Consider the following 11,381-nt stretch of genomic DNA (forward strand, 5'->3'; position numbering starts at 1 on the left):
TTGTAACCCGGTGGAGGGCAAAGGCGTCGATGATGACCTTGAGGCCCACCGATAAAGATCAAATCCGGATGATTGTGCGCAATCTCCAACCAAAGCTGATGCAGAGAATGATTGTAATCCCCTTTCCCACCTTCTCAGATTTACTCGAGATGGGGGTGCAAATTGAGGATGCCATGAAACAAGGTCTGATTGACCAAGACCGGGAGCAACCTGGAGAACATTCATCCGAAACAACAACGCGGGCCCGAGTGGCGCTGCGACTGCAAGAACTTCAGAGGTGAGCGTGGTCACCACCATCCCCCTCCCCTTCCAAGGCCCATGGCGGCCACACCTTTCTCTGGCGCGTCCGGAAGCAACACACAAACCCCCAGATTCCAACCTCGAGGCCAAAGAACCTTCACACCCTTATACATGCCCCTGTCCAAAGCTCTGGGGGTATTGATTAGAAAAAGCATTTGAAACCCCTGGAGCCAAATCCACTACCGAATCCACTCCCTCCCTCTCACGACCCAGCAAAATACTGCGCGTATCACCAACAACACAGTCACGACACCGACCGTTGTTTCAGATTGCGTCACGAGATCCAGGATCTTATTGACAAACAGGTGATTGCGCCTCCCGACAAACCCAATGTCACGACCAATCCTTTCCCACCACATAACCAAACTCCTCCTCCCAATAGAATCAACTTTATCCAAACTGGGGTCGCATCTTACGATCCTAGTATCTATATCACCCCATCCCACCTACCCAAGCCGGAGGTGTTCCTCCCCGACTACACTGACTTCCTGTGCATGTTGGACGTCTCCATAACCCAACCAGAGCCAACGGTGGTGACCACCGAAGATGGGACGAGGCAGAATTCAGGAGAGAATCGGATTGTTGAATCTAGGAATGAACGGAGTTTTGCTGGGGGAACCTACAATCCGAGCGAATACATCATATCAACAAGCCAGATTGGGTTGGGTATAGAATTGCCAGAAACAGGAGAGCTCTGTGTAATCCAGGGAGATGGATTCAGGCAAGGGGCAGATGATCTGACAACTGTAGAGGAGGACTTTGCCGACCTGCAATTTTTCGACGACCAGGAACCGGGGGATGCGTCAATCAACTGGTTTGACTATGAAGAATCGGCAGAGGCCACTGGGTGGCTCGATGATCAAACAGATGTAGTGAGGGAACCCCAACCAGAACAGGGCCCGGCAGGGGCAAAGGTATCAGCTGTGGCCGGAAGGGCCGGAAGTCAAGTTATACCATCGGAGAGCACCGATGCTAAGAATTTCGCTCGAAACTTGGGCATTATGGGTACGGGAATTGTTGAACAACCAGCTGTACTGACGCAGTTGGAACAAGAAAAGTTTGAGGATGCCGAGAGAATTAGGAAAGCTAAAGGCCCTGAGGGGACTGAGAGTGCCGTGTGCACGAAGACAGACAATGCTGCGAGCATGTAGACGGAAAGCACTGCGAGTGCGAGTGGACCGGAGCCAGACAGGTGTCTGTTGGCTGCCAGCGGAATGTGGTGGGAAGACGACGACTTATGTCTTGCCCACACAGACGAAGACTGGGGAAGTGGCCAACCGGATGATACTTGGTACCTCGATGAGGTGGATCACATGACGAGAAGTGGGCGGTACTTCAAGCCCCCACACCTAGACCAACCCGAGGCGTCCGGGAAGGACAGAGAAGCAAAGAAGCAGAAACAGAAACAGATTGAAGAGGAAGCTGTGCTGAGACAGCTAAAGAAGATACAAGCAGACATCTCCATCTGGGGACTGCTTATGGCTTCGCGGGTACACAGACAAGCTGTTTTAACTGCTATGGACAAATCCAAACTTTCCATCGATACTACACCAGAGCAGCTGGTTGGGCTGGTTTTCCCGGGAGGAGGTTCCCCGGCGTTGACCTTTTCAGACAAGGAACTACCGCCTGAGGGCATAAATCATAACAAACCCCTCTACATTTCCGTAGAATGTAGAGACAAGTGGATACCGGTGGTACTTGTTGATACCAGGTCCACTATTAATGTCTGCCCAGCCAGAACAGCATATGCAATTGGGTTGAAACCCGCGGACTTTGTGCCAACTACGTAGGTAATCAGAGCCTACGACAACACTAGCAGGGAAGTGATGGGGACTGTCAAGATCCAGACTCAGGTTGGTCCAGGACAACACAACATCGAATTCCATGTCTTGGACGTTCCCGCAACCTTTAACCTACTCTTGGGGCGATTGTGGTTGCACCAGGTCAAGGCAGTCTCTTCCACTCTGCATCAGATGCTGAAGTACCCTCACGGGAAGGGGGTAGCAATTGTTTTTGGAAATTCATCAATCCATCCACCACCGGAAGTGTCCAAACCAGTATTAGAAATCGAGCACGGCACTGAGGATGTGTTCTTATCCGGGTTCACTTTGGCTGAAGCTCGAGTGGTACAGAATATCATGGCTATGAATGAGGGGATGTACGTCAGTGCTCAATCCGTCTACCTCATGAACAAGCTACAACACATCCCAGGAATGGGATTGGGAAGGAGCGGCCGAAAAGGCGTCTCAGCGTTGGCCGAAGTGCCACACAACCCTCACACCTTTGGACTGGGTTATCTGCCCACCAAAGAGGACTGGGTGAGGAAAGGAAAAGAAATGGCCGGAAGAGCCAGAGCAAAGTAGGCTGGGAAGCCTTTTGAATTAATGCATAGGCCCATCTGGGGTACCCTGAACGGACGCTTCGTCCGGAAGGGGGAAGATTTTCCATTTTGCGGCTTCCCAGAACCATGGTTGAACGCGGAGAGGAAGCGCGTGCCTGGTTTCGAGATCTTCTTTGATCTGCAACTACCCGGGGATGACGTTGCCGAAGAGCAGACAGACCCATCAGCTGAGGTTGAACAGAGCAAGGCAGTGGATTCTGAGGACACCGAACTTGAAATGGGGGTAGTGCTGGCAAGTTTACTCTCAGATCCTTCGATCGACCAAATGTGCTTGGGGGATAACTCCTCGGTTTCCATGATTGGGGATGAAACGGCTGCGGGCCTTCCAGCGACTATTTTGGATGCATCTATCGCACCCTCTCTCACTTGGCAATACGAAGAGGGATTCTTATCCAGCAGCACCGGGTCAGGTAGTGAGCCGGAATCTGATTCCACCGAGTCCTGTGAGTCGGAATCAAGTTCCAGCTCGACTGAGTCTGAGTCTGGTAATCCTGGGGGTGATAACCCGGATACCACAGTTATGTCCAGGTCGTCTTTCTCTTTTTCATTTGAGTCTAATGTAACCGAGATTTCGGACGATTTGGATGAGCTTAATGAGAATCAATTGACTGTGGTTTCTGAGTACTTCTCTGTGCCCTTAATTTATTGCATGAATTCAGACTTTCAAAATTTTGATAAAAACGACGAGGAAGAAATTCCTCCGGTTTTACAACGCTTAATTGAGCAGGAGCAGGAGCAGGAGAGATTTGTCAAACCCTTAACTGATGAAATCATTACCGTGAACATTGGTACTGAGGAGGACCCGCGGCTGGTCCAGATCGGGTCCACGCTGTCTTCAGAGGAACGCGAGCGCTTAGTCGCTTTACTAAAAGATTTCAAAGATGTTTTCGCGTGGTCCTACGAAGACATGCCTGGGATCGATCCTGAGATTGTACAGCACCGGATCCCCCTTGACCCCGAAGCCCGACCTATTAAGCAAAAACTCAGAAGGATCCGCCCCCGACTGGGCTCTCAAGATTAAGGAAGAGGTCACCAAGCAAATCGACGCAGGCTTCCTGCAGGTATCCGAATACCCGACTTGGTTGGCCAACATCGTTCCAGTGCCGAAGAAGGATGGCAGGATCCAGGTATGTGTGGATTTCAGGGATTTGAACAGAGCTAGTCCGAAGGACGACTTTCCCTTACCGCATATCGATGAGTTGGTGGATTTTACGGCAGGGCATGCTTTACTTTCATTCATGGATGGCTTCTCAGGGTACAATCAGATAGTGATGGCACCAGAAGACAGAGAAAAGACTGCATTCACCACCCCGTGGGGGACGTACTGCTACCGAGTAATGCCATTTGGGTTGAAGAACGCCTGAGCTACTTATCAACGGGCCGTGACCACCATATTGCACGACATGATCCACAAAGAGGTTGAGGTGTACGTGGACGACATGATTGTCAAGTCCAAGGAAAGAGAGGGCCACTACACCGCCTTGCAAAAGTTTTTTCAACGGATCAGAGAATTTCGGTTGCGGCTAAATCCTCAGAAATGTACTTTCGGTGTCACAGCGGGGAAAATGCTGGGGTTTCTGATTACACAAAGGGGCATCGAGGTCGACCCTTCAAAGATTAAGGCCATCTTAGAAATGCCACCACCAAGGACTGAAAAGGAGGTGCGAGGCTTTCTAGGTAAAGTGCAATTCATAAGACAGTTTATCTCAAAATTAACCTTGACTTGTGAACCACTTTTTGGTCTCCTGAAGAAAGGCAAGAAGTTCCAATGGGACGGCCGATGCCAAGCTGCTTTTGAACAGATTAAGGAATACTTGCAGAATCCGCCTGTGTTGTCGCCGCCAGAGCCGGGGAAACCGTTGATATTGTACCTCTCAGTGACTGAGACCACAATGGGCTGCATGCTCGCACAAGAATCATAAGATAAGGTGGAGAGGGCCATCTACTATCTGAGCAAGAAAATGCTAGATTATGAGGCCCGCTACACTCCGCTTGAGAAGCCTTGCTTAGCTTTGGTATGGGCTACCAGGAAGCTGCGGCACTACCTGTTAGCTCACTCTGTAATGTTGGTTTCACGACTGGATCCCATCAAATATCTTTTCGAGAAACCGGCACTTACGGGTAGGCTAGCTCGTTGGCTGCTGTTGCTCTCCGAATTCGATCTGAAATATGTAACGCGCAAGTCAGTCAAGGGAAGAGCAGTGGCAGAGTTCTTGGCCGACTATCTAGTAGAAGGAGGTGAAGCAGTCGAGTACTCATTCCCAAATGAAGCCATTTTGCATATCGACGACGAGTATTGGACGATGTACTTTGACGGAGCATCAAATCAGTACGGATATGGGATAGGGGTGTTGCTGATAGCACCCGACAATTCTCGTATCCCTCTAGCCTTCAAACTCCGATTCAAAGTCTCGAACAACGCAGCTGAATATGAGGCATGTATTGCCGGTCTAGAAGCAGCCCTGGAACTAGAGGCAAGATGGTTGGACGTCATTGGGGATTCAAACCTGGTTGTATCTCAAGCAAACGGAGACTGGAAAGTCAAGGAAGAAAAGATGATGATGTACCACCAGACCTTGGATTTGCTAATCCCTCGGTTTGAAAAACTAAACTTTGCTCATCTTCCAAGAGAGAACAACAGGTTCGCAGATTCTTTGGCAACTCTATCTTCTATGATAGACATCCCGTTTGGAATCCAGATGCGTCCAGTCGTCATTGACCAAAAATTTGCACCAGCCTATTAGTCGATCGCCGCTATAGATGAGGTTCAGGACGAAAACCCCTGGTATTATGACATTTGGAATTTCTTGGAAAAGGAAGTATATCCGCCAGGGGTAAATGCCAAGGATAAGAGGGCAATCAGAAGGATGGCCGTTCAGTTCATCATCTGTGGGGGTAAGCTGTATAAGAGAGGCCATCTAGGAATGCACAAGCTGTGTGTAGAAGCTGAAGAATCAAAACGCCTAATGGAGGCCATCCATGGAGGAGAATGCGGTGCACATATGAATGGGGTAATGCTGGCACGGAAGATCCTCAGACAGGGTTACTACTGGTCCACCATGGAGGAGGATTGTATTAGTTTTGTCCGGCGATGCCGCAAGTGTCAGATTCATGCAAACCGCATGAACATCCCGCCGTCGAAGCTGTACAATATGACTTCGCCATGGCCATTTTCAGTTTGGAGAATCGATGTGATCGGGGCTGTCACCCCGAAGGGGTCAAATGGGCATGAGTTCATCCTGGTTGCGATAGATTATTTCACGAAGTGGGTCGAGGCCCAATCATATGCGGTGTTAAAGGCGTCACACGTCGCAAAGTTTATCAGAAACAACGTCATCTGTCGCTACGGGGTCCCAAACGAGGTCATCTCAGACAATGGTTCCCACTTCAAGAAGGAAGTGATAGACTTGTTGGAAAAATACAGCGTGGCTTTTCATAAGTCATCTACATACAGGCCGCAAACTAACGGAGCAGTCGAGGCCGCCAACAAGAATATCAAACACATACGGCAGAAGATGGTGGAAACCTACCGGGATTGGCCAGATAAGCTGCCATTTGCTCTGTGGGGCTACAGGACTTCAATCAGAACTTCTACCGGGGCGACTCCGTATTCATTGGTTTATGGGATGGAGGCCGTTTTGCCAATTGAGATTGAGGTTCCATTGTTACGAGTATTAGCTGAGTGCCAAATAGCCGAAGCAGATTGGTAGCAGAGCAGATTTGAGGAACTCATGCTTTTTGATGAAAGAAGACTGAAAGCACTGTACCATGTTCAAGGCTATCAACGCAGAATTTCCCGAGCTTTCAACAAGAAAGTTAAGTCCAGGAATTTAAAGGAAGGAGATTTGGTACTCAAGGACAACTGAGCTCCCATCCACGACCCAAGGGGCAAGTTCAAACCCAATTGGACTGGTCCCTACATCATCAAAGCTATCTGGTCAGGTGGAGCTGTGGTTCTGATGGATCTAGATGGCTTGGAGTTCTCACAACCGATCAATATGGATAAGTTGAAGAAATATTACCCTTGAGAGGCTCGCTAGGCCAAAAACCCGAAAGGGCGACCTAGGCAAAAGTTAGAGCACAAAAAATTTGAAAATATAAAAACTGAGCTCGCAAGGTTGAAAACCCGCAAAGGGCGGCCTTGGCAAAAGTTGGAGCGTAAAAGGAGAGTGAAAATACCCGAGCGAACCTAAGCCTGAACTACGTAAGGCTTGATTCCCATCTTTGGGATACGTAGGCAACTTCATCCTGAAGTTCAGCCATAAACTCTTCCCCGATCAACTTTGTCCATTTTGACCATCTCAGTCATCTTTATCCATCAGCATTTATCGCGATCTCCGGTACAGTGCTATTCAGACTAGGGGCAACTTTCCGTTGCCACGACGGCGGAGCGCTATTCAGACTAGGGGCAACTTTCCGTTGCCATGCAGTGCCGCGGTACTCTTCAAACTAGGGGCAACTTTCCTGTTGCAGGGATCTGGGGTTGTGCATCTCAGTGACAGATTTTAGGTGTGTCCAGTTTTGATCCATATCGAAAATGGTTTTGAAAAGTTTTAGTAAAAGTTGATTTTGTTCAAATTAACCTTTTTACAACTTAGACCCCTTTTGGACCAAAAGCGGAAAATTTTCAGTACCACAACCTTCAATTTCATTGATTTCAAAACAGAGTTCTCCTGCTCTTGCATACAATCGAAATTGCTTTTTATTACATTCATGAAGAAAACTTGAAAGTACTAATAAAGCAATAAATCTGGGGCATAGTCGAGTCAAGCATCCCTGCGCCCCCTCCCAGAGCTGGTCGAAGCCTCTGACGCCAAGCTAGGCCCAACCTGTGCCTCCTCGTTGAGCCAATCCAAGCACTCGTCAGACAAAGCGCAATTGAAAATGGGAGCAGGAGCCAGAAGTTCTCTAGTCCTCCATGCTGTGGCATATCGGGCAAGTTGTGCACCTCGGACCGGGAAAGCAGCCGGGTACTCAATCCCCTCTGGTGGGCAAATCTGATCATGACCAAACTAGCGCAGGAACCGGAATGGAAAGTAAAATACACAGTGGGTGAGACCAACTAACTGGATCCCGATCAGCCGGGACATGCTACAGCTCATTGCCGGGAGACTAAGCCAAGGACAACGCCAAGCAATGCGATCTGCAGACAAATTGCACATCCAGTCAAACCACCACCTTTCATCGAGGGCATTGACTAGATGCTGTCGAAAGAAATAGCCTCTAGCTGAATAGGTCGGGCAAGAGTCCACGACCTGTAATTTGTCCATTAACCATACCTGGGGAGGGATGAAAAATGAGAGAATGAAGAATAGAGAGATGTACGACGAGAGAAAAGTAAGACAAGGGTTTTGTGAGAAAAATCGAGCCTGAGGGTCGAGTGATGTGAGCAAATACACATGTAAGATGGGGAGGGAAACATTACCTGCCACAGTAGTGGACTCCCAGCAAATGTAGTCGTCTCCCGGCGATGAAAAGCATCCAAGCCCATCAGCGTCTCAGCCAAGGTCATGGCAATACAACTCTTCCCTTCTCTCAAACCTTGGGCAACTTCGATCAGACGGATGCTAGATCCGCCAAAGCCCGAGGAAAGCAGAAAGTGAGGCAACAAGCACAAGCAAAGGGCGTGTTGCCGGAAACCTTGCCAATAATGGTTGCTGCGGTCACCGGCATCAGAAAAGCGATGGATCAAGCCAAGGATGTCCAGTTCCCCGTTACAGACCAAAGATCGAGCATCATGAGCGGTGAGTCCGCACATCAACCCCAAAGCCTGGGCATGGCCGAAGCGGAACTGGGGCAAGATCTCTTCTTGGCTTTCAGATTCCATCAAAACTTGAAAATCTTCAAAAGTCGGACATACCTCTTGCCCGCCAAAGCTGAAGACGTGCGTCACCGGGGTTCCAAAACCTCGCCGCGGCATGGAGGAAAGGAAGGTGCAACGGAGTGCGACTTAGCGTGAACAGTGCATTTAAGCCGAAACCCCGGAAGTTCAGCTTTTCGGAACCATCTAGAGAAGCGATCCAAGCTGTGAGGTTTTCAACAAGAAACGCCTCCATTTCTGATGCAAAACTGAGGTGAATGAATGAACCATGGAGTTGGGGCTTTTAAAGAGGGAGAAACACTATTTAGGAGGACACGTGTTAGAAACTGGGTGGCTGCAGGAATAAGTGGCCGGCCGGCCACCTTTTCTGGCTGGCCGGCCATTTGCTTTTTTGAAAATCAGCCGGCCACCTCTCCCTCTCCATAAAACTAGCCGGCCAGCTCCCAAAGGTGGCCGGCCATGCTCCAATGTGTCTCCTTGGCCATGTTTTACCCTCCGAGGGAAAAGTTTCAAGCATTTTCATGCAATGGGAGAGTCAAAGGCCTTCATTTCCCTCTGTTTCAGATGCGTTCCGTTGCCCAGATCGTCCGGAATACACTTTGTGTTGTTGAGTTTTGTTTATCGAGTTGTCGTTTTGCTTATCGAGTTGTTTGTCGAGCTGTCGCGTTTCGTGTTTTGAGTCATTGCTCTCTGTTTAAGCAATCTTTATTTAAGTCTTGTTTATTTGCGTTATCAACATTATTGTATTTCGTTTATCAAGTTGTAAACTTGCTAAGATTTTGTTATATCTTGGAAAGTTAGGTTGCTGCGTCGGTTCACTACCTGACTAAGCAGAATGCATAATACACGCTTCCATTCAATCTCATTTTGGTGCAAAAATGATGCGATATGTGTAGACACCCCATTTTTGACCGGCCTTAAGACTCAGACGTCACCAATTGAGCGCTTGGTGATGTTGCATGATGTGCTCGTTCAGAAGTTTCGGAGTTGCGGCCGTGAGCCCTGCCTCCGGACTCCCGAACCCTTTTCTGTGCCTTGTCTCGGTTTGCGAACCAGACTCGGTTTTCTCTGTTTCTTTTCCTGAGGGGAGGGAGAGGTCCCGTAGACCGTCTCTCAAATGTCTGTAGGCTACATTTGGTGGCCGTAGGCCATTTTTCCCATTTCGGAGCCCGGTTTTCGGTTTTCGGAGCCGTCAGGCCGTGTGCCTCGGTTCGGGACCGCCTAACCACCTCCGTTTGCTCTGATTTTTGGAATACATCTTATTTTCTCCCTTTTGAGGGACACTGGGGTCTGAGAAACCCACTTCGTGGCCGAACGCCACTTTCGGTGTTTAACGGGCAGTTTCCGGGGCCCCGAACTGCGTGTTTTGGCCCCCGAACATTCGTTTTGCATCGGTTTTCGTTCATTTTTGGCAGGTACCTCTGTTTTATCACCAGGAAGGTCACTGAAGGGTGGGAGGCTAGTAATTGTTGCAGCAACCAGTTATCTCTCCTCCGGAGCCTCCCGGCGCCCGTTTTTCTGACTTCCGGGCCAATGTTGAACACCCTGGGGTTAGTGTTGCCAACTTTCAACCACATATTTGTGATGTACACACATGGGAGGCCACTAAAAAGTGGTGGCCGGCCATTAATTCAATTTGACCCTTTTGAACCCCTCCTTCCGGGCTAATGTTGAACACCTTGGAGCCATTTTCTTCAAACCCAAACCACATATTTGTGATGTACACACATGGGAGGCCACTAAAAAGTGGTGGCCGGCCATTAATTCAACTTGACCCTTTTGACCCCTAGCTGGCCGGCTAGGGGAGGTGGCTGGCCGGCTAGGGGGTGTGGCTGGCCGGCCACCTGCAGAAAAAGTGATAGGCCGGCCGTGTTCCTTGCACTGTGCACTTTACAGCTGTGGGGCAATATCCCCCAGATATTTTCTGTGTCCGGGGGATATTTTGTGGGGGAGTTTTACCCTCCTTTTTGCCCCACCTTTACACCCTCTTTTTGTCCATATAACCAGCTGGTGGCCTCACTTCTAAGGGTTAGAAAAAATTCTCTTCAAAGCTCCATAGCCATCTCCATCTTCTTCCCTCTCAATTCTCCAAAAAACCCTAACCCCCTAACCATCATTCCTTCTACACCACCAAGCTCTACCACCACCATCTCATTTCCAGCAGCAAGGAGGGATTCTTGAAGGCTAAAGAAGCTGCAAATCCATCCAAGAAGCAACAAAAGCTTGCATCTTCAAGGGTAAGTTACACTTTTACCCTTTTGACCCTTTTTCTTGATCCATTTCTAAGCCCCATTTCTTTTTGGTTTCAAGCTCCGGCCCTAACTGAAAATGGCCATATTTTGAGCTCATCTTCACTTTTCATGAAGGGCTCAACCCTGTTTGAGCCCTCCATATGCTACTTGCTTCAATACCCTTTGTAAATACCGTTTTCTTGCATGTTTAGTTAGCCTACCATGATTTTGTTTTCGGCCATTTTACAGGCCTAGAGATAGTCTTATTTTGACCTATAATTCATGTTTTATTAAGGGTCTTTGGCTATTTGGTGATTATTTTGCATACCTCATGTTATAGCCACTTTTGAGCCTAATTTTGCATTGCATTTCTAGCATGTTTGTATTCTGTTTTGGCTGTTTTACAGTTCTGGAAATATGCTTATTTTTGGTCCCTCTTCAATGTTGTAGAAGGGAATTTTTCAGTTTGAGCATTGCATATACCACTTGCCTCTTTGGCTACCTTTTGGTTCGTTTTCTTGCATGTTTAGTTAGCCTACCATGCTTTTGTTTTCGTCCATTTTACAGGCCTATAGATAGTCTTATTTTGATCTATACTTCATGTTTCATTAACACTTTTTTTCTGTTT

This window comes from Camellia sinensis, chromosome 7 (genome assembly GCF_055761805.1).
Source record: "Camellia sinensis isolate YWXY chromosome 7, ASM5576180v1, whole genome shotgun sequence".
In the NCBI taxonomy this organism is placed as follows: Eukaryota; Viridiplantae; Streptophyta; class Magnoliopsida; order Ericales; family Theaceae; genus Camellia; species Camellia sinensis.